We start from the raw sequence: 25,356 nt of genomic DNA on the forward strand, positions 1-25,356 counted from the left end.
TTTAAGAATATTACTCATTGAAAAAGTGTTGTACAGATTGTAATATGATTTAGATTTTTTAAAAATTTTAATTAACTTTAGAATTGACAAATTAGAGAATATAAATTTAGTTCTAAATATACTATTAGCCTTAAATATCCTATTTTAAAAACTTAACGTGAAACGCTGGTTCATTTATTCTAATATATTAATTTATGTATTATTAGTAAAGTAACATATAATGATGAAAACAAATTAATATATAATTACTTTAAATATTTATATTTTTAAATGTTACTACTAAATGTTCGAAAATAATCGATATTTAATTACAAATATGTTGTTAAATTTAATTAATATATTAGGCACTTTTGCGTTATAGCTTTATACTTAATTTGAATATAATATGATTTGATAATGAAAGAACATTATTAAATTGCAAAATCTGATGTCAAATGCATAAAATGCTGTCATTAGCCAATTTTAATGATGTTTATTCTTTGGTTTGAATGTTAAATTCATCATCTGGGGAACTTGAAATAATATATTGGTTACATAAGCGGCTCACAATAAAAATGTTAATTTAGACATACATGTAGTTATTAATGTATCAATAAATAGTGACGATATCTGTTATACATTGATAAGTTCAGATATTGAGATAATGAGGATTGCGCAAAATTATAACATAATTGTATGCACTTATCTTCAGGCTTTATTATTTCTGTGGATTGGGAAAAATATTTTCAACATTCCTTTTAAACACCTTCGTATTGAAATAGGAAAATTGGTATAGTAAACTTGGATATTATTATATAGTTGAAGAAAATATCGCAAAAAATGTTTGCACACGTTTCAAAAGAAGAAAAGTAACATGTGTTTGTATATTCCTTTTTCGCTGTTGGTATATATTTATTGTTAAAAACTGTTTCCTTTTAAGCTTCTCGATGCTTGGTCTGACTAGTATTTGTTTTCATCTTCAACTGTAACTTCATTGATTTATTTTTAATCCTGGATCAGTTATTAATAATATATGTTTAAATTAGTAATATAGATCCCATAAACCTTAACGACTAAGACTAAAATATCATCCTTCAGCTGTATAAATGCACTATCAGGCCCAAATTGGATTATGGATCTAATAACGCCGGCTCTTTATCGCTTCGCTCCCTTGAAACCATCCAAAATAATTCCTTTAGAATTGCTCTGGGGCTTACCGCACAAGCTAAATTTAAATTAAGGATCATCAAATTGGAAAATCTTTTACCGGTAAATATTCTCACCCCATCTATGTTCTCAATATAAAATCACTAATCTTTAGTGTTTTAGAAGTTTCCCCATAGCAACATTTTTTTCTGGACTCCTCCATTCTTTCCTATAAATAAATTCCGTCTTGCATATAGTAATCAGGAATTCGGTCAATATTTTTGAAAAATAAATTTAACTGACCTCCGATTGGCTTATACCCTTCTCAAATATTTTTTACCTGGATTAATATGGATTAAGGAGCGATGGGGATTTTTCTATGGATATAGATGTCTATGATGCCATCTCAACTGGCTTTTACTACGAATATATGATACAATATGAACGTATATTCCCTTTAATTGCATCAAATTAAATGGCATGATTGAATGATTAATGAAGTGACTCCACTGAGCTGGAGCCTAATGGAAGATAGCAACAATTTATTTATAGGTTTAGATTCTTTATCTTAATTCAAACTTATTAATGGAGTTTCATAATGTAGGCTATGAAAATTTGCTTTTCAACTACAACATTCATATTATATTTTTTGGATAACTGAAATTGTATAAAAGGCTATGTGATAATATTTGTTTAATTAATTGAAGTTGAAGAGTTGAAGAAATTGAAAGTGCTGCTTCACCAAGACAATGCACCGTTTCACAAGTCGGTGAAAACGATGGCAAAAATCCATGAATTGGGCTTCAAATTGCTTCGTCATCCACCGTATTCTCCAGATCTGGCCCCCATTTCTATTTCCTGTTCTCAGATCTCAAAAGAATGCTTGCTGGTAAGAAATTTTCGTGGAATGAAGAGGTGATCGCCAAAACTGAGGTTTATTTTGACTCAAAGGACAAATCGTAGTACAAAAATGTTATCGAAAGGTTGGAGAGTCGCTATGATCACTGTATCGCCCTTGAGGGGATTTATGTTGAATAAAAAAAATAATTCTGCCAACAAAATGTTTTCCACTTGACAATTGACCTGTTACAGTTGCTTGATTTTGAGTTTAATCTGCTCTGACTTTTGTCTAACATGATGTTTCCAATTTAATCTAACATCGAGATGTATTTTAACATTGTCTTATTTGGAGCTATTAAGCTCTATTTCATAGTCGCTAGTCCATTTGTATATCTTGATGACCGCTATTTGTACTTTTTCTACAGCCTTAGACAGATATCCATCTTTTCCATGATGTTTCTAGGATGTGATAATATCGATTACTTTATTGTACTGTTACTGAAACTGAAAACCAAAAAAAAATTATGAATTTTTATGGTGAGCCTTTCTTTTACATCGTTACCAAACTAAAATTAATAATAAAACAAATATTAACTGTCTTTCAGCCTAGCACTATTGTTACTTAAATGTTTATATACATACGTTTTTTTTGACGTCATGTGATGTACTGCAGTTGTTTGCAATCATTAAAATTATATTTTATAATTTTCTGAACCGCAATCAATATTCAAGTCGGATATTACATACCAAATAGGAGTCAAAACTATTTTTTTGATTCTGAGAATACTAGTGGTTATGACCTAATTTAACAAATATTTTCTGTTCATCAACGTCATTTTTATTATATTTAGTAAAATCTCCTTCTATTTTATCATACTTGTTATTATCTAATTTATAGATTTCGATGTAGGAATCTATCGAAATATGTACGAATAAGTCATTTTCCACGCATTATTTTTTTAAGATATGTAGAACAGAAACAAAACTAAAAGTAGTGGAAGTTATCACGTAAAAATATATGGTTTAATATATCGATAATTGTTTTTTGGTTTTTACGATATGGTGTATTGTCTTAATAATTTCTAATAACATTGCTAGTTTTAAATGCTTTTTCAATGTAATTATGGTCAGCTTAAACGACAAACATATTTTAGGTCCTTGAATAGCTGAACATCTTGTTCAAATTTAGCTCTTTCCTAAATGATTTGTTAAATTCATTTGAGGTCATATGCTTTTCAACATATTTATGTGTAAAAGTAGACATAGCGTTCAATGTTATGCTACAAATACACCATAATATTCACCGATACAAATGTTGGGGCTGTATTGCTTTTGAACGCTCTCAGTTCTTCTTTTTGAATTTGGACTTATTGTTCCAATTCTACAAGATATTATACTTAACTATGTTTCCCAATATAATGAAAGAAATGAGGCCATTCAATTAATATGCAACAATCCGTAGATATGCCTAGTCGTGCCTAGAGTGAACGAATCTTTTACAGGATTCTGTGAAGCAATCGAATTATGGAACTATAACGAAGTTTGGTGAAGAATATTTAAAGTTATTACATTTAGTTGATCCAAAATGTTAAAATACTGTACTAGGTTTATTGTTTTAAGAGATTGAATGTAATCTGAGGAGTTTTTGTTGCATTCCAAAAAAGTAATCATTGGACTAACTTTTCTCATGTTTCTCTCTCAGGAGATGTCTTTTACTAAATATCTATTAGTCGATGTTATTAACAGTCGGAAAATATCATAATGCGCCCAACAACAAACTAATTGAGTAGCTTACTATATAGATTAAATGAATTTTTTTCAAGTTTATAATGTCCTATCAAATGGATAATCCTATTTATCACAAAAGCGAAAACCTTTGTTCTTATTTTAAGAATTTATTGAATTAATTGTAACATTTAAACGAACTCTGTGTAATATTCAGATAGTGATTTTATTATTTATTTAATATATTCATTATGGCACAATAAATTATGCGAAAAATGATTTTCTTGTACCATCATTATCTTATTATTTTATTCATTCATTTATTCATTCTTTTATTACTGTTCGTAGAATTGAGGTTATATAAAAACCTTATATCATCATAGCTTGTTTATTTATTTCCATATTAGTGGTTAATTAACGTACGTGAAATAAATATTGTTGAAATGATTTTTAATGTCTACAAACTGTGTTTTACACATGTAAAATTGAAGCTAAACGTACTGATTAAATTATTAGTTAATAAAGGTTGGTTGAGATGATTCTCCATGATATGGCGTTATCGGTGGTAAAATAATTTAAATAACAAGAAGCAAGTCGACAATAACAAAAGATATTTTGTAAAATCATTACAAGCTATATTGTGGCATTTTTCGTATGTTTCCTGGAACACTACAATAAAAGTCACGTAAACTTGACTAATTGCAGCTCAAGTGCTAAACATTGTTCCGAAAGGTACATAAATGTCCATTCAAAATGTAGAACATGTTCGACAATATTTTGTTTAGATGGTCGATAAGGGGTTTAAAGTCCAAAGGCTAAATGCGTCATAGATGGCCTTGGCTTCTACCATCTTTTTCTCGTTTTTATTTAATTTCTTTTTTCGTGACACTACTTAAGAAACCATCGTAAATTTTGCAACTATTTTTGCGCAGTGGTGTACAATATCTGGTTCGTAATTATTGCTTGAAGTTTTTCTATCCGTTTTGTTTGTATTATAATATTTTCATGTATTTAGCTCAGCGATATCTATTGGTGAAATGTGAAATGTTTTGACATATTTTTATATAGTAAAAAAGTTTTTCATTGAGTTTTATTGAGTCTATATATATATAGAATGCTCAGAATTACATTTTCGACATTTATTACTTCGCAGTTTCATTGCTTGATTGCTTGCTGGAAGAAAGAAATGTTTTATTTGTAGTAGTGTATCTTCGCATCTGTTACAAGTACAAAAAGTTATGGCTTAGGCCAGGAGAGCCATCCGCATCGACACGGAAACGGAATATATATTGCTGTGATAACATATAGTTGATGAACACCCAATAAACTGACACCAATTGAGTAAAAATGACTGTGCATGAATTGTGTCGCATCAAATGTGGTTATCAGTTCATATTGATCACTACATCAATTATAGTGTGTACATTAATTAGTACATTAATTATACTATACTATAATATGACTTGGTGAAACACATATATAAAAATGCCGAAGAAGTGCGAAAATACATCGATGATTGGTATGCTGCCAAACAAACCAACATTCTTCTTTCGACACAGCCATGTTGTTAGAAAGACTGCATGTTGTATTAAATAACGGATAAATTGTGCGATTAATATGTATTGTACCATTTTATCTCAAAAAATTACTTTTAAAGGGAAAATTGATGGAGTATACGCAAACACCTAATATATAACAGACCAATTGAAAAGTCCCCGGCCTACCAGAGTAAAACACATTTTTTTTATTAAAATTAGTTTCTTTTTCAACATAATTCCCTTCAAGGGTGATACACTGATTATAGCGATCCTCCAAGTTTTCGACACAATTTTTGTAGCACGATTTGTCGTTCAAAATAGGACGAAAATTTCTTCCCAGCGAGCATTCTTTTGAGATCTGAGAGCAGGAAATAGTCGCTGGGGGGCAGATCTGGAGAACACAGTGGATGAAGAAGCAATTCGAAGCCCTATAAATGGATTTTTGACACGGTGCATTGTCTTGGTTGCATTGTAGCATCTTGGTGCATTGTCGGCACTTTCTTTTTCTTCAATTTCGGCCGCTTTTCGGCGATTTTGTCTTTCAAACGATCCAAGAACGCTATATAATAGTCGCTGTTGATGGCCCTTCCTTTTTCAAGGTACTCAATTAAAATTATTCCATGCGCATTCCAAAATACAGACGCCATAACCTTTCTGATGCCCAAATATTCGTGAATGATATGATGTACACGTTCAGTTGATATCTGCAGAGTGTCTGTTATTTCATTCAATTTTAATTTACAGTCATTCCAAATCATTTTGTGGATTTTTTAAATATTTTCTTCGGTAACAACCTCTTTTGGGCGTCCACTGCGTTCATCGTCTTCGGTGCTAATTTCACCACGTCTAAACTTAGCATGTCAATCCTTGATGGTTGATTTTCCTGGGGTAGTGTCCGGAAACTCGGTAACAAGCCAAGTTTTTACTTCAACTGTATTTTTTCCCTTCAAAAAGCAATACCTTATCAATACGCGAATTTCCTTTTTATCCATTTTTTCACAATAACAAAAGTTGCTTCACTCAAAATGCTATAATTCACAAACTATTGATCCGACAGCTGTCAAATTTATACATGTATCTTCTAAGGATTAGGTCTAACTAAAAAAACATATGGATTTAATTCTAGTAGCGCCATCTATGTGACTTTTCAATTGACCTGTTACTAGCTTAAGAACAACATGAGCTTCTTGCAGCAAAATCAAACTTTTTATATATTTTTTTGCTTTTTATATCGCTTGGAATAAAACATTTAGAATTTTGGGTTGGAATATTGTGACAAAAAATATGCTGATGGAATTCTAGGCAAATTAGAGACAAACCTAGTAGTTCCTTGTGAAATTTCTAGTTAATTTCAATAAGTCATAATTGATTTAACAATAATGTATCCAATAAATTTGCTTTTAATAATAATATATGAATAATATGTAATAAAGCAATTGGTTGGAATGCTTAAATTGTCATAGAATATTTTAAAAAATAGCACACCGACTGCAAATAATCCGATCTAATTAAGGTAATCTTCGCATTATTTAATATTAATTTATTAATCAATGTATATTTCTTCAACACAGACTCATTAAATTTTCTCTAAAATGGACATTTTAACATACTTTTTTATAACTTCTTTTTCTATATTCTTTAATATAAAAATATATCCTTTGTTCATAACAATACACAAAATTAGTTTATAAAATGATAGTATTTTACTAATAATTCATACCTCATACACTTATTTTTGCATTATCTGCCGCCAATTGTGTCTACGAAGTAATTTGTATTATCTCAACAAAATGTAAAAACAAAATTAACCTAAAAATGACTTCTAATCACAATTGTCGTAAACAAGCCGTATATAGAAAAGGACGCATAATTGTTAAAACTGTAAGGTTAGATTATAACAAGTGCGCATTTGCAGTTCCAGTCAATCAAAACTTGTATAAGCATCGATGTTCTGTATGTTTTGTATTATCGCCTCAAGATTTTAATTAGAGGGGTGGTCTTGACACCGATGAGAGGAGAATTTTTCAAGATATATTAGGCGGTTGTGCTTGAGCCCCTTGGGTCTCTTAGAATATTGATTTTCTCTTTATTAAAAATTAATAGAATCGGATGAAAATTAGAGGAATTTATTATTGGATCCATCCGAAAGTTACCGTTGTTCTCTTTTAAAATATGGATTTATTTCACTACTAATATGAATGACCACTTAAAGTATTGTTCATCGGAATATATAACTCTTTAAAAGCAGTTTATAAATGTCACTTCAAAAAATATCACGTTTTTTCGAGTCGATAAATATTTCTTTTATTAATTTTAAATAATTTTTGTAGCCAAGTCTGGACTATAGGGCGGATGAGATAAAACTTCCCATTCGTCACTTTTCAAATAGTTTTTAACTGGTTGCGTGCTTGCGTAACATGAGATCGGTGATGGCCATGATGAACCATCAATATCCCAATTCTAATTGCCAGATATAATAGCTTTTCTTAAACATAATTAGTTCTCAGTAGCTCTCCCTAATAAATACACATAAAAATACACAATTTTGGTTTTACCAAGTTTACCGCCAGTAATAATAGGATATAGAACAACTTCCTATCTTGGCGGCGCAGCTGTTCAACATTTTCTATAAAATAACGCTAATTTTCAACTCGATTTTTTTTGAATGATTTCTTTTCTTTCTTGAGTAAACAGCATTTGATAGTTTTTGTTATGTTTGATATTGATCTTAATCCAGTTTACTGCCTTTTTGAACATTTCGAACATTCTCTGTTGAAGCAGTTTTAAGTAGCAGCAATTCATATTCTTCATACTAAATAAGCGTTAATAACGTTATAAATGTTATTTATATATTCATTTACTTAGTAAATACTGTTCTTTAGTTAGAATTATTGAGTAATTCGGTAAGTCAAATTTTATTGTATATAAACCTATACTTTATATCAGCGTTTCTCAACCTTTTTCAGTGCGCCTGAAACGGACGTCTAGAAAATCAAGCACAATTTCAACGACCCCCTTAACAAAAAACGCAGGAATAAATTTAGGACAATTTATTTTAGTACTAAAATAAAAATATATTTTTATAAAAAATTAAAATACTGTATTAATATCAAGGCTGGTACTGACTTTTTGAAACTAAATTAGTAACATTCGGGTTGATGTTTTTACTTAGCTGTAATTTCAAATAATTTCAAATCGGATTCCAATTGTAATCTACTTCTGTATTTATTTTTAACATATACAAGGGCAATGACGTTCGTACATTTAACGTTCATTCGTTAAATGTTTAGAAAAGGTGGCGGATCGCACATACTCACGAATCCCAGGGGTCTGCGGACTACAGTTTACAGACCAATTACCAAGAATTTAATGAGCACTGCTCTATATAACTAGTTCTTTTTACAACTATAGTTTAAAGAGCATCGTGTAAAGTAACAACAAATGATGAACATTCATATTTTTATTGATAATAGTACATAAACCTAAATTAAATTAACAATAATCAATGCCATCTTTTGACAATTTCCTGATGAAACGATAATTCGCCATTATAGACCTAATATATTAGATATATAGAAGAAAAGTTTAGCCAAGGAGTTTTTACAGCCATTTTTTAAAGCCAGCTTATACAAATAAGAGAGTATTTTCTGGTATGGTAGCGGGACGGAGTAGATCCGGGCTATACGGTCCTTTTCAGCCAATATCTTTCAATTTTAATCAGTCAATAGCGTTTTACTGACAAAAAAGACACTCCTTCCCATTTCTGATCCTTCTAACACCTGCTTTAAATGCATAAGTTGCTGATATTAGAGATCCGATTTAATGGCTTGACTAGATTCGAACAATTTTTTTTATAACATCTTTATTAGATACGCTTAGTACAATCTTAATTTACAATTAATTTATTACTATTTTTTATTTGTACTTGGATTAATTCACAAGCAAGACGAGTGCGAGAAAATACATCAATATGTATTCGAAAATTATAACAACTTATTGCTATAGTTTACACTAAAGGTATACACTTTATGTTAGTTCGTATGGTTTGGTTCGCTTCAATCTCCTAACATCCTGCGCGCTGTCCAGCAGTTGTATTTGCTTCCACGTTATTATAATTTAGTAATCTTTTTTCGTGTTTCAAGGCGAAATCTTGGATAACTTCGCAAATTCTTTAAATTTCCAGGTCATCGTGCTTCCACGATTTCCACAGATTTTCAGAAACTTGTTTTGACAGCGTTGTATGACTAGTTGATTTTAATTTTTAGGCAACCCCATATTTGCGTGCAAATTGGCTTTGTAATTGTTTTATAGATCAACATCTTTGATTTTAGATCACGTTGAAGAGTATCTTCCGACTAACCAGTATAGTTGTTTTATTTTGGTTCTAATGTGTTTTGCTATTTGTCTAACATGATGTTTCCAATTTAATCTACCGTCAAGATGGATTCCTAGGTATTTAGCTGATTCTGATTGAGGAATCGGGCATCCATTAAGTCATATAATTAAGTTTTTATTATTTCGCCGCAATGCAAAATTAACGTGGACAGATTGGGAGCTATTAAGTTGAATTTTCCTATTTTCGTCCATTTCTAGATTTTGTTGACTGCCACTTGCACTTTTTCTATTGCTCTAGGTAGGGATATATCGTTTGTCATAGTAATTGTGTCGTCAGCAAAGGTTCCAAGCAGTATTACTTTTGTGGTTGGAATGTCAGCAGTGTAGAGCAGATATAGGAAAGGTTCTAAGACGCTACTTTGTGAAACTTCAGCCGAAATAGTTTTAAATGTCGGGAACGCCATTTCGTGCGATACTCTAAATTTTCTTTCGAAAAGATATGACTCCAGCAATTGACAATAGTTACGCGGTAACAACAATTCGAACGATTCTTTTCAAATCGTATTAAATCTTAGCATAAACTTTTCTTGGAATCAATATATTAAGTAGCAACCCAAGTGAATTTTTGTACGGATACGGATTGAAAACAAGGGTAAAGAAAACATTCTGATATTCGCATAAACACTAACTACTCTAAACACAATTTTCAATGAGCCTACTTTGAATTTTTCTCCTTTCGGAAGTAAAAAAGCAAAATATTATGAAGATGATTGCAGAAAATCTTTAGTTTCCAAGGCGCAATAACTTTTGAGTAAACAAATAAAGCTGCCTTTATATTTAAAATATCCTTTGAACTGTCACCTTTTAAATACGCTGCGGTATTTATGCAATTGCGATATGCGACTTTAAACCCAGTTATTAAGAAAAACCGAAATTATTTTTCCACAATCTATTATTTATATATTCATATTAAATATGAAACACTCTGACGCTAAAGGAGTAATATATGCCTTTTAAATAATTTAGCAGGTTTTAATCGGGTTCACAACTTAAAGAATTTCATCAGAACTGGTTGCCAGAGTAGAAACTATCTGTCATGTTACCATTTATATTTAGTCCAATCACGCATTCAAGATATATTTATTGCTAAAAAACATTTAAAAAATTATTATTTAAAAACTAATAGAATACATTATACTACATAGAAAATAGTATATATACTATTTTCATATATATAGGTATATATATATATATATATAGGTATATATATATATAGGTATATATATATATAGGTATATATATATATATATATATATATATATATATATATATATATATATATATATATATATATATATATATATATGTTAGAATGTATGTGTAGTATTATGTTAGAATTGTACGGTATAAATTAAGGTATATATATATATATATATATAGGTATATATATATATATATATATATATATATATATATATATATATATATATATATATATATATAGGTATATATATATATATATATATATATATATATATATATATATATATATATATATATATATATATATATATATATATATATATATGTTAGAATGTATGTGTAGTATTATGTTAGAATTGTACGGTATAAATTAAGCAAATAACTAATTTAGCTAGCAAATTTTAAGATTCTTGTGCTGATAATAGCGCCTTTTAGTAATATTAACTATTATTTTAAGTGGTTTATATGCAATGCATTATGATTATGTTTTCCACCGTATTAATTTCTATATACCTTTTTAAACTCTTGCTGATAATTAACAACTATAAGTTAATTGCTTATAAAATACTTTGAAATAAGCTTCCATTTAAAACTAGTTTTAACATCAAAAAGCATTTTATTTATTTTATAGCATACATATATCCACAATACATATTGTTTAGATAAGTCTAATCAATTTTCATTTTTGTTTCCACTATTTTACTATAGTATATTATTACTATTAATATTATACATTTCTCAGCGTCTGTTTAGTGATGCATCAATATAAGAGAGTTACATTTACTAAGTCTCCTTTTTATCAATGGGGTTTATTACGATTCCCGGCATTAAGCCTACTGACTGGCCAATCACCAACTTAGAAACCATCCCAGAAGAAGGCATCCGGTCTTACCCAGCCTAGTTACTGGCGTGACTGGGATGCTTATTCCTTGTCGGTTGTGTACTCTTGCTTAATGGCAATCACAATTCTTAGACAGCCACAAACAATTTACGACCATGCCCAAGCAGGATTCGAACCCGCGATTATCGCCACAGTAGCTGATCTGGCCTGTGATCTTTATTACTGCGCCAATCAAGTCGGCTATTGTTGACTTGAAAAAATTGACTACTTCCATGTGACTAAAAGTAAATTACTCTAATACAATTGTTTTAATACAATTATTAGAACAACGGGTCAATACCCATCCTCAGGATTTATACTTTAAAATCCCTAACTACACAAATTATATCATGTTCCATATTTACATAAATAACTAATAACGTTTCGATAAAATTACATATATAATCGGAAGACAGATCAGGTCCAGATTTTCTGTTCAGTTTGAATGTACAATTGTAAAAATTTTCCTACACCTACATACACATATAAAATATTAAACAATGTTAGCATATAGTAAAGACAGCATACAGAGAAAAAATGAATAAAAAAATAGATGGATCTATCTCACCGCTTGAAAAAGAATTTTGAAAATCTTTAAGCCCTTGAATAGTTTCCTTGTGACTATGTATACATTTCCTACTATTTTAAAATCACTTTTCTAAATCCACTACACTCTGAACTGTGGTTATATTTTATATACGCACAATCAAATGACAAAATGTGCCTGTAATAGACTGTAAAGGATCTTTGGGATAATTTCAATATTTAAAGGAATTAGCTTTTGCTCGACGTATACTGGTAAAAGTGCAGAAACTGATAACTACTGTTGATCCGCTGTTGAATTCAAAAACGGTTGCAACTGTTTTATTAAACAAATAAGGCATACTTTGACGAGTTTAGTTCAGTGCGGAACTAGAAGTGTTTAGATGCGCAAATTTGAAAACCCCTGTCACTTTTGTATACATTTATCTAAGGAAAATAAAATAAAAGTGCAACATAGTAAAATATAAGTCACGCAAGAGCTATACAATTATAAACCACTTTGAATAGATTTGGCATGTGGTTCTATTATATAAAGTAACTTTAATTCCATAGAAAATCTTTAATATAAAGTCTGGCGCTCACAAGATCTTGGACTAATGCAGTAAAATACAAATGAGGTCCTTGCGTCTCGCTTTGATGAGAAAAATAAATGGCCACGTTAGATAAATAAGAAGTCATATTCTTAGTTAACATTTGTAATTAACAGCAATTATTTTATTTAGATACGTTATTATATACAGAAAACACATAACGGGCATATATTAATGCACTAGTAATTTGTACTGCACTCTAGCTTAACAGAAAACAGCGTTATGAATCTCCGAAATATACTGTTAGATTAGGCATTCATTATTTTATGGATGTTTCTATTTTCAGATATCTAGTTAATATTAAACAATGCGTTATTTCTTTGAGACATTTGACTCATTAAAATATTGTTTTGATTTTTGTCTTTCAGGTATTGTAGTCATGTACATCTTTATTTTTCCCAATTACTCCTCCTGTCATTTTGACCGTATTCTAATTAAACATAAGAAAAATTACTTACTTTAGAGCGACTCAGGAGTTGATTCATTATCAAATATTTTCATAATGTATAGGATTGAGACAGATAATAATAGAAATGATGAAAATAGTGGTAGCTTCCCATTAATAGTTTTCATTGATTTTGTAACACTTGCTCGAATTTTGTTGCATATTTGTTACTATTTTTCGTTCAATACAGGTTTTAGACGCAGTATCTTGAATTGATTTTTTTGTCTAGCATTTCTTCTATCTTTTTCTTCTATATTTCTAGCTCACCCTCTATTATTTTTTAATTCATGGTAGTATTCTTAGTTCAAATGGAGTCCAATAAGAGGTAGCACTATTTGTTTCTAAAAAGTGACATTTTACATAAATATAACCTTTTACAGCATTGTGGAGCTATAATTTTGCTACATAATTTTATTATTAACGATAACAATTTGAATAGCGTAATAGGGTCAAAATATACCTTAGTCATAAAACAGCTGTTTTACAAATAGCAAATACGTTTTTGAGAAAATTCAAGAAGCAAAAACAGGATTAAATCGTTGCGGAACAACTCCTTTGATCATGAATAACATTGCTGAAATTGACACTAACAGGTCAATTGAAAAGTCCCCAGCCTTACATATAGATGGCGATACTACAGTTAAATCCATATGTTTTTTAGTTAGCCCTAACTCTCAAAATATGCATATTTAAATTTAACAGCTGTCGGATCATTAGTTTGTGAATTATAGCATTTTGAGTGGATTGGCATTTTGAAGGATTGGTAACTAAGTTTAGACGTGGTGAAATGAGCACCGAAGACGGTGAACGCAGTGGACGCCTATAAACGGCCGCATTTGAAGAAAAAGAAAGTGCTGCTTCACCAAGAAAATGCACCATGTCACGAGTCAGTGAAAACGATGGATGATGGAACTGGGCTTCGAATTGCTCCCCCATCCACCGTATTCTCCGGATATGCCCCCCCAGCAACTATTTACTGTTCTCAGATCTCAAAAGAAGGCTCACTGGGGAGAAATTTTCGTCAAATGAAGAGGTGATCGCCGAAACTGATGCCTATTTTGAAGCAAAGGACAAATCGTACTACAAAATGGTATCGAAAAGTTGGAGGGTCGCTATAATTGGTGTATCACCCTTGAAGGGAATTATGTTGAATAAAAGAAACTAATTTTTCCAAAAAAATGTTTTACAATGGTAGGCCGGAGACTTTTCAATTGACCTGTTATATTATATTTCCTTGCTTCATTTTCAATATATTATGTAGTGTAGCTATAAGTATTCTGAATAGTTTTCAAATCTTTCCTGCAATTTTGGCCATATCGTATTGAAAGAACGATGTTGGTTTGGCAGCCAATATAGCTTAAATAAGTTTTAGTTAGAAGACTTTATATACGCTGGGTGCAGCAGAACTTCCCATTCGAGCAGCAACGGTATGCCGTTAAAAAACCTTCAATGTGTGACCGAGTGTTATTCAAGAGGATAAGTTTGCGTCTCTTACTGGCTGTTATTGGTCTTTTTTGGAAAGTTGTTTAGTTTGTTCTATTGATGTCGATGTACGTTGGTCTTATCATATGAATGGCAAAACTTTATGATTATGAATATTCTGCTTTGATGTCGATGTATATGTCTCTCTTAGATGGATCCCATGACTTTTGACTGACTAGCATGACTCGATGAGATTCTATGTTCGACTGTGTATATTTTTTATGTATATTCTCGGTCAATAATGAACCGATTTTCAAAATTCCTTTTTTATTCGAAAGCGTGCACTTTCGAGGTGGTCCCATTGAAACCAAGTCAGAATCTGATGTTAGAATCCGGATAAATCAATGGAAACCTCTAAATTTTAAAGGCACGTACAATGTTTTTACATATTTTTTTAGTTAAAATAATCAGATATTTGTGTATAATGTTATTACTGAGCTGATATATCGGAAGACACAACTCCTCAATGGTTAGGAGTTAGAGGATATTATGGGGACATACAGACAACCAGTTGTATACTTTGAAGTTATTTAGGTAAGTTGATGATGAAAGCGATGACCGGACCGCTATACCCCTAAGGCGTTTTTAAGGAGTTTTCAGTAAAATGTCTTTCAGTGAAAAAGCTGTTCACTTTGCTTTGTAAGCTTTAACCATATGACATGAGAGGCCGTAGAAATATTATATATGTTATAAATATTGCCTCTGGCGGTGTAGTGGTTAAAGCGTTCAGCATACGTTTTTGTTGTTGTTCTAGTTTGGTTAGAACGTTTGTAAAATTACCTAGTCTAGGTAGCGGACCCTTGGCCCTGAAGCGTTCCTTATTTTCAATCATTCTTTCTTTATTATTTACATTATTTATTTCGTCTCATACGGGCTGCACCTTTATTTAGTTATCATTGTAATACTTAATAAAACAATTGAGATAAATTAAAATATATGTAACAGAAAAATTTACTCGACTCCAAAAAATAAATAAGAAACTCACTAACAAGTAAAAAAATAATTAAACTTAGATTTTTAACCAGAGCCCAACCAATACAAAAATAATAATATAACTTTTTGTCATATACACAAAATTAAATTGCGAATAAAACAAATCTAATTACTCATATCGACTTCAAAGTGATCAGTTGGTGGTAGTTAAAATAATATTGTAAATAGATAAACATGTTTAGGTTGGCATTAAGTTAAATTGTGTGTATATAGTAGAATATAAAATACGTGTAGTATATAGGTTAAATAAGGTTTTTGTTTATTTTTTTAGTTATTACAACGATTATTATGTACATATTTAATTTTAAAACGTGGTTTTTGGGTTAAAATTCTAAGTTTGATTATTTTTTATTTTTTAGTGATTCCCTTGTTTATATTTTGAACTCCGTAAATTTTTTTTGTTAAGAATATTTTATTATGTATTAGATTTTCGTAGTAGATATTACTACAAAAATCCCAACCGCATTTTGTAGTAGGCATTAATAATTTTTCAATCACTTTAACTCACAGTTCTACTTTTTTGCCTGATAAGCAATTAAACCACGATATTGAAACGATTGGAAATTACATTTTCATACAATTCGTGTAGTAGTCATTTTTCTTTCTTTTGGATCTTTATCACCGAATATAATATTTGAACTGTTTGAATAGACTGTTGATTAATTAATTACTAAGCTGTATTTATGTATAAGTTCTTTGAGAATTTGAGCTCAGCTTTCGACCAATAGGTTTTTCAATTCAAGTAATGTTCCTTGTTAAGATTAGGTACCATACAACCCAGATAGTTTTCAGTTAGTTGAATATATTGGCGTAACCTCATAATGAAACTTGAGCTAGAACTGAAATATATCTTTAATCATAGTAGCTTCGGAAGTAACAATCCACAATTTTTTTTGTTATCAATTAACATCATTATTTATAACCATGTAGCGGCTATTATTTACCCGACCACGTTGGTGGTGGGGTTCGACGCTCTTCGTCGTGGTACCTGTCCGGTTCGATCAGGTGTGACACTGTGTGCGGGAACGACCATCGAAGACGGCCGTGCATACTCGCTCGTTTTGACCGACAATAAAGCGAGACGCGAACTGTGTAGTATACGCGCGCGACGTTGCCACTTCCGGGGCCGTAGTGTAGTGCGAAAACAACTTACTTGGAGTAAGTGTGACGCTCATTTCTTTTTTCTTGGTTTGAGTGGGTGCAAGTTGAAACTCTTCTTTTTGTCAGGTTTAAATATGGGTCAGATACGTGCGTTCTTTTTAAATTTTAAAGCGCGCTTTCGATATCTTTTATAAAGCTGTTTTAAGTACTGGTTAGTAAGTACTATGAGTCGAGGGAATCTAGAGAAAGTTATAAATATTATATATATTAACTATCAATTTGACATGATTATTAGTTACCCTTGAAGTTTAACCATAAAATGGGTCACTGAATGATAAATCAACCATCTACTATGAATAGTAAATGCATTAAGAGCGTTTATAAATAATAAAAATGAATTAGAATGTATTTAATTTAAATTATTGCGCACTTTGTTACATGTTGTCAAATATTTTTTACTTCATATGAATTAAAAGCGTCCTATTTTAATTAGTTAGTGCAAAAAAAATTCGCCTACAAATTAATAACTCAACTGTGACTGAAAATTTAAGTTTTCAATATATTTTATTATTCTATGTCGACTAAGAATTATTGACATAATAATTTTAGGCTAAGCTAATTCATTAAGTTTATTTCTAAGTTGTTTTAATCAATAAAAGCATTGTTACTTTTGTACCAAGAATGAAATCTGTTTTATTTAGAGCGATGTCTAATTGAAAGCATCTTGTTGGTGAAAGTAGCAAACCGATAAAAACAACAATAAAACAAATCAACAATGCCTACCAGCTCGTATTTAACTTTTATTGAATTTTTATTATAAAAAAATATACTTTTCTTGCAACTATGTCTAACAAGTTAAAGGTTTTCTTTAGAAAGTATATATTTTTTCCATTAAAATGTCATATATTCGTACTGATATTTTAAAGATATATTTCAATCTAAAAATATGAAAAGTATTTCGTTCCTTGTTATAAAATAATCTCTACCATCAGTTACATCTTTAATTGACTGCCAAGGTTTATCGATTACTTGTGCCATTTTCTTTCTTACAGAAAGATTTTTTACCTAAAATTTAGTGAAACTCGCCATTATAAAACATTTAAAATTTAAAAACTATTGGATTTTAATATTAAAAATAAAAAATTAATTCATACATTATTTTTATTTTGTTGTAAACTTAAAGAAACTGTTATGTTGAAAGTATGCTAGTGAACAAAACAATTGATAATGAAGTGAGGGCGATTGTGGCAAGACCATATTGGTCTAATTGTATAAAAATTATCTCGTCATGCCATTTGGTAGCATATATCTGGAGCATTTTTACCTTAATATCTGGTTTAACATGATCAATTGTTATTTTTAACAATTAGTTTCACTAGGTCTTAATAGCGCATAACATGACTTTTGAAGTTAATGGTAAGAGGTATATTTTGTTCATATTTCACTTGATCAATTTTTAAATTTCTCAGTTTATTTTCTTAGCGGTTGAGCAATTGGCCTAGTAAACAATAAATATTTCTAAAGACAAATAATTCATACGCAGAAAAAAAAAAGATTTCCTTGGGACTATATCGACCTAAATCTTATCCTAGATTTTATAACTAGTATAATAATTAGATTGGATAGTTCTATGCATTTTAGTCTATACGCTTGATATAAATTTAACTGATTGGGTGCATTAAGAGGCTTTCGAGATACTGAAATATTAACTAAATAAATTGTGATGGATGTTAGGAAGATATTGCGCTCAATCATTTCATTAGAGACAGTTATATATTAGCAGCATCGTCAATAGTTATGTTAGGCTTGCTAACTATACCTTTTAATTGCATTGTATATTACCTAATATCTGAGTATGACTTCATTGATGATTCATCAGTCCAAGTGGTTTTGGTTTTGCAAATCTGTTTTTGTTGCAAGTTTTGGTACATGCTAAAATATTTAAAATCCTTCGCCTGGGATAATTGACAAAATTTAATATTTACTTTTGTGCACGTTTTTCTAAGCAGGATAAAATTTATATTTTAAGATTTTGTTTTGTTTAGATCAAGTTTTGGTCACAATTTTATTAAGGTGTGTTCTGATGTTTTTATTGCTTATGTTTAATCGTGTACTTACTTTCATCTAGTCATCATATATTGCCGTAATAGTTATGCTTGTGGTAGATTGGCTGTATACAAGATATATAATTTTGATCCTAGAACGGCGCCTTGAAGCATCTTTTTTGGAGTTGTTATCTGTGTTTTCTTATTCTTTCGTTAAACAGACATGCCCAAACTGTTATAATCTTACCATGGTCTTTTTCTATTAAAATCAAATATATGTTATTTATTGTATTCATATATTTAAAGATTTAACTGACCTTAAAGTTGAAAAAAAGTAAAATCGAACGATATATTTTAAGAAATATTTAATTTCTGTTTGAGAAAATAATGTATTTGTACTTACTCATAAAATGTTAATTATATCTACATTATATTCAATATTAGAAAGTTGATGACTGCTTAGGTTAGCTTACATTTAAATTATTTTTCAATTAAGGATATTAATGCCCAAAATTGCTTAATTATCATTAAAACATTATTTCATTAATTTTTAATAGTTTCAATAAATAATTTCACAGCATATTTTCCTGATGTATAATTTTTCTTTTTTATACTTTAAGAATGCATCATATTATACTCTATAATATATTTTCCGGTTATATATATATATATATATATATATATATATATATATATATATATATATATATCATTTACATTGGATCGAATTAGGTCATAACTTTTATGTGTTGAGATATTTGATAAAACAATCAAAATAGTCCTAATTTAAATACATCACTTTATTGTTACCTCCAATAATCTATTCCACGTAAAAAAGCTGTTATTAAACATCCATTTCAGTTAGCAACAAAAGAGTTTATGTTTTATATTTATAGAAAGTAAACAACATGAATTAATGTGATTATATAATTGTTTTTAAACAGTCTGATATATATTTTGATATTCAAATAGGAACAAATCATTGTTCAATTATAAGAAAAGAAAACTGATCTGAGTATCGACTTGAATATGTATATTAAATATTTGATAATGATCTAAATTCCTTGCTATTATTATTTTTAAATTAAATTTTAGTTGTTATTTTACAAGGACGTATATTAATTTTAATAGCGATCCAGTCGTATTGATATTATATTATATTAAAGTTCTGTCAAGATAATGTGATGATGCTAAACTGTTTTATTATTATGTTTTATAATAATTTATAAAAATTTAAAATATATGATTTCTGCTAATTAGGTAAATGTAATGGGTTTTAAATAATGACATTGAGTTACCATATAAAGGTTATTTATGTTTTAAAAATGTGTGATTTGTTAAAGGTGATCACTGGTTAACAAAATTTATATAATATATATTAACATTTACTTGATGTTTTAACTTATTTGAGAGTTAAGGATTGTTCGTGAATTATTATACAAATAAGTTTGTTGTTAGAATTAGAAATTTTTTTGTTCAGGATATGATGTTTTTAAATTTTGCATTGGGTTTTAATACTATTTCAGATATTAGAACTTAATTACATAACATAATCTCGATGTAAACGTATTTTTACTTTTCCAATTTAATCCCTTCAAAGCAATCCTCCTTCCACATAACGAATTTATGGTAACATTTTTTTAAATTAAATTTTCCTTAATTTTGTATTTTCTTCTTAATTCTACAGCTGAGTAACTTAAGTAGATTTTGATTTGAATTGGTAAGGTTTGACTTAATTTTTTATTGATATTGTATTACTACACAATAATATACAATAATACACCATTATACAATATACACACGTTTAAGGTTGTTCTGAGCTAACTAATGTCATCTGGTAACATTATTTTGAAAGGATACTCTTAAATAGCAAAATTATATTCTAATAAACTTAATCCAATTAGTGGATAAATTAATTAGTTTTCAAATATTTATCGAGGTAAACATGCATTTTGAGGTTGGATGGACGAGTTATTACATTAGTACATTTTTTTATTTTTGATGCATTTATCAATAAAATTTTAGTAAGTAAAAAAACTAGTTATAAAATTTATAATTAGAATATGTATTATATATTTGTGTGTGAACAAGTTTAAAATATAATTCGTTTTTTTTTTGGTTAAGGAATAATATTTAAATTGAAGAGACCAAATATGAATTAGTGTTTAAATAAGTTTCTATTTAAAAACGTACTTATTACCTTATATTTAATATACATTTAATTAGAGAGTATCTGTTAATTATTAGTGTGACTCAACAGTTTCTAAAAATCACATTGTTATATATATATATATATATATATATATATATATATATATATATATATATATATATATTTCTTTTTTAGACATAGTTAAATATATTAATTGATTTTAAAATGTATTTGAATATATATTAAAAATTAATAGTAAGACAACCTTTTAAAAAGTATTAATATGAAAACAGAAATTTTATTTAAAAGATGTATTTTTCACATTGTCCATGAAGATCACTGTTTTATTTGTGCATTTCATTTGATTATTTCTCATCCGGTTGGTGAGAATTTGTCACAGTGCCGTGTTGGAGAATGAAATGATGCTTCTTTGGATATATTGGATGGTACCATTCATATCCCCATATTATGATCAATAAGTTATTAATGTTTGGTTATATTAATCATTCTTGGGATTTATAATTTTTTGGTGCATCAAGTAATTTGTTAATAATTACTTTAAAATCTTTTAATTTTATACTAATAATATATTATTAATGATTGTTTATTTATTATTATTATTATTATTATTATTAACTTTTTCTAATTAATGTAATTTTATATTTTAGCTATAAATTATCTTTCACATATGAGTCTATTTTATGATTTTATTTGAACATGTCAATAATTTGCTTAATGATAAATAATTGGTAATTTAATGGTTAAACCTGTTCGATAAAATAACACAACATTGAATATTTTTTGTGGTACACACAAACTAATAAAACTAAACGATGTCGTTAGTTTTTTTCTGACCTTGTTCGTTTGATTATCGATATTTCAAAATGCATGGCAACTATTCATTAGTGTCATCATCATTCAAATTAGGAATTTCAGGGATATCAGATCAACTATTTAGTTTACATTATTTTCATATAACTATTCCATATATATATATATATATATATATATATATATATATATATATATATATATATATATTACTGTGATCAAAAACTAGAAATATTTTAGGTTTTATAATGTCATTAGTTCAATGACAAATTTAGTTAAACAAAATGATAAATGAAGTTATATTACGAAGTTTTTATTTTGCCGAATTTGTCTCTTTTTTTCAACTTTTTAAACTTTAAGCTCATTAGCTTTGACAGTGGCTTAAGAAAAATTCGTTCAAATCCCATGGCGTGGCAGATTTCTTCTGAAGTAGGCTGTATATTAATTTATTTCGATCAAATATGCTGTCATCAAGATCATTCAAGACCGACTACAATTTCATTGTTATACAGGTAATAGATAGAAGCATTTTAAAACTAGACATCTGCCAACCTTAACCCATTTACCTTTGTTATATCAAACTAAATAGAAGACTAATTAATTAATTTATAAGGTCATCGTTTAATTTATAAACGAAAGAGTTCTCAAGGAAATTAGCAAATTATACAAAAATCGATTTAAGTTATTTTTAAGACAAGAAAAGCAAATATATTAATTGCAGTTTATTATTGTTGATTTTAGTAGTAAACAAATTCGTTTATATTTTTGTTATTTGCGGGTAAGAATAATATGTCGCTCTTTGGTTTGTCAAATTGACATAACATATTTACTCGCCTTGATTCGTTATTTCTTAGTCAGGTAATTGATTTTGATTATTGAAGTTTTGTGATTTAATTACTGCATTTTTCCAATGAGGTCGTGTTTTCAGTAACAATATAATATCGCAGATTATATAATACAGAAGTGATATTTGATATTTTGATTTGGATCGGGAATTATCCATTCAATTTGCCCTTAATCTCAATTTTATGACATTTAACAATTATCTTCTCAGCAATTATTTTCAAATTCGATTGTGTTAACATTTATTTGCCATGGGTGAAATTTTATCTATTATTATCATTATTTTATTTATTGGTCTTTGAAATTTATTAATATGTTAATGATATTGATGATAATGTTACTACATCTGATAGAGAATAGAGCTATATAAAGAACTTGTTATAATATATAGGTATAACATATAAAAATTATTGCATAGCTTGAGAAACAATGGAATTTTTGAAGACTATTGACACCGCAATCAAAACCGACTGTCCATATATATAAGTTCGTGTAGTATATTTAGTGGAATAATTCACAAAGTTAAAATTATTTTGTTGCAGGAACACCTTCTTCCACATTTTTGTAAAGATATGAAAGATACAATATTGCAATTCGTATGGACAATTTTTCGCATTTACCTTACAAGATTCTGGCGTTTCGTGATTATGATTTTTGATTTGTGATCTTGTTTTGATATATTATTTATAGAATTATTTAACTTTGTTTTTGAATAAACTGGAAAGTTATTACTTGCTCAATTTGAACTTAAATTTTGTATAACATAATATCTGCTTAATGATAATATTAACATAATGTCATATATAGAATTTACACATTTAACTTAATTATTAGTAAGGAAACCGTTATTAAATTACATATACAGGATGATACACAGTTTGCATGACAACTAGAAAAACAACAGGTCGCATTTTTATTTTCTTTATCGAATTTTAATTTGAACGTTGAATGTAATATAAAATTATTATTATTTGGAAATACTATCATATTTTAAGATGGATTTAGGGTATTCTGTAATAATTTTTAAGTTCCTTTTCTATTTCGTAATGGCGCCATTGACGATGACTGTATACGTAACGTAGATAACTTGGCAAAGTGAAATCTTAGGAAGTCTCAGAAAGTAGGCCTCGATAGGTGAACTGTTAACAGTTTAATATTGTTGTTTTGTACTTGTAAAATTAATTTTAGTCATATTTTTATACTTTCAAGATTCAATATTTTATTTATTAAAACTCGTTCTTTTGCATTTATTTAAAACGTTATATTACTATTATCTTAAAATACAATTTTCGGAATTAAAGCTGATGCTGATGAATAACACATTTTATACATTAGTTTGATTTTAAAAGATTATTATTATTAGTTTCCTTATCTTGCGTTAATAAAATTACGGTTAAATAAAGAAAAAAGTCAAGACTAAAGGTCCTCATCATTAATCCTCTAGATTGGCGATAAATCAATTTAAATACCAGAACATATCTGGTTTTACCTAGCTTAGTTAATATCCACGATTTAAACGGGATTCAAACTAGCAACTATCTTATCACTAAGGAAAAACTCTGTAAAAGGCAACTATTAAGTTAAACAATACAAGATAATCGTTACTTTGGTTGAAAACATATTTAGAATTTTAATAGATAAAGCTAAATAATACAATAATTTCTAACTTATTCTTTTGTTACAACTTCATACAACGCTGTTTTTTTCTAAGAACCTACCTTATATTATTTTGTGATTTGTTGATCTTGGCTCATCCATCTTGTCTTGAGTTTGATGTCTTTTATGGACATTGGCATTTATGGGGAATCTGAAAAAAATTATGGGAATCCACTGAGCTTATTACCTAATATTTTCTTTAGGTAAGCTTCTTATCTGATCTATAGCAACATAGATATACATACACAGGGGATAGACAAAATAATATGAACACCATGCGATATAGTACATCTTGTGAAATATGTGATTTCTCAGACAGGAAGGTGGTAATCGTTGATGTTTGGTTAGTGGGAGAGTTTTAATGTTCTTAATGTTTAAGTAGACCTCTTCGTGGGTTATCTTTATACCATTTAAATCATATGTTTCTTAACAATATAGGAAGGGATGAGCTACATCCGTCACAGAGCTACGTATCCCTAAGTTTTCTATGGATACTTCCCAGGCTAACAGTTTTCTATGAGATAATTGTGTGAAATTATATTTGTATCGAAAAACTACTCACTGTTCATATTTCATAAATTTGATCTTGAAGAGATTGGTCATCTTGATTCTTAACCCGCTTTGTCTGTAGACGCTTTCTTTTGATTTCACGGTGTTTATATTAATATTAAGTGCAACTGCAACACGCTAAAAATGTTTCCAATAAAACAGCAGCAACTTAATATTTATTAGTGACAATATTTACCTCTCTTAAGCATTTTACTGGCAAGAGGGGGCTTCATTTTCTCGTTCCTATTCAAAGTAACAGATTAGAGACGTAATTCTGACGAGTTCCAGATTCTAAAAATTTAATGGTTTTGGCATTTTCCAGTAATCACAAGTATTAAACTAGAAATTAGCTTGAAATGTATCAAAACAAATGCCAAAACAACGTTTACTGGTTTACAATCTCTTATTATTATCACTAAT

At 28.9% G+C, this 25,356-nt stretch overlaps 1 protein-coding gene across 3 annotated transcripts in view; it reads left to right on the forward strand.

The window, feature by feature from the left end:
* The window catches only part of emp (epithelial membrane protein), a 124,182-nt gene that overhangs the window by 40,912 nt on the left and 57,914 nt on the right, over positions 1-25,356 (forward strand). Inside the window, exon 1 of one of the 3 annotated variants that reach the window (XM_076399497.1) lies at positions 16,703-16,917. The exons of 1 other annotated variant lie outside the window; for it this stretch is intronic. The gene's annotated coding sequence lies outside the window, so the exon portion shown is untranslated. Of the gene's footprint in view, positions 1-16,702; positions 16,918-25,356 lie in introns of those variants that run through there. One more of the 3 variants, XM_076399495.1, reaches the window with a different exon arrangement.

Source organism: Rhynchophorus ferrugineus, unplaced genomic scaffold (genome assembly GCF_030347505.1).
Source record: "Rhynchophorus ferrugineus isolate W39M unplaced genomic scaffold, kcgeb_rfMv2 rfM3, whole genome shotgun sequence".
NCBI lineage: Eukaryota > Metazoa > Arthropoda > Insecta > Coleoptera > Curculionidae > Rhynchophorus > Rhynchophorus ferrugineus.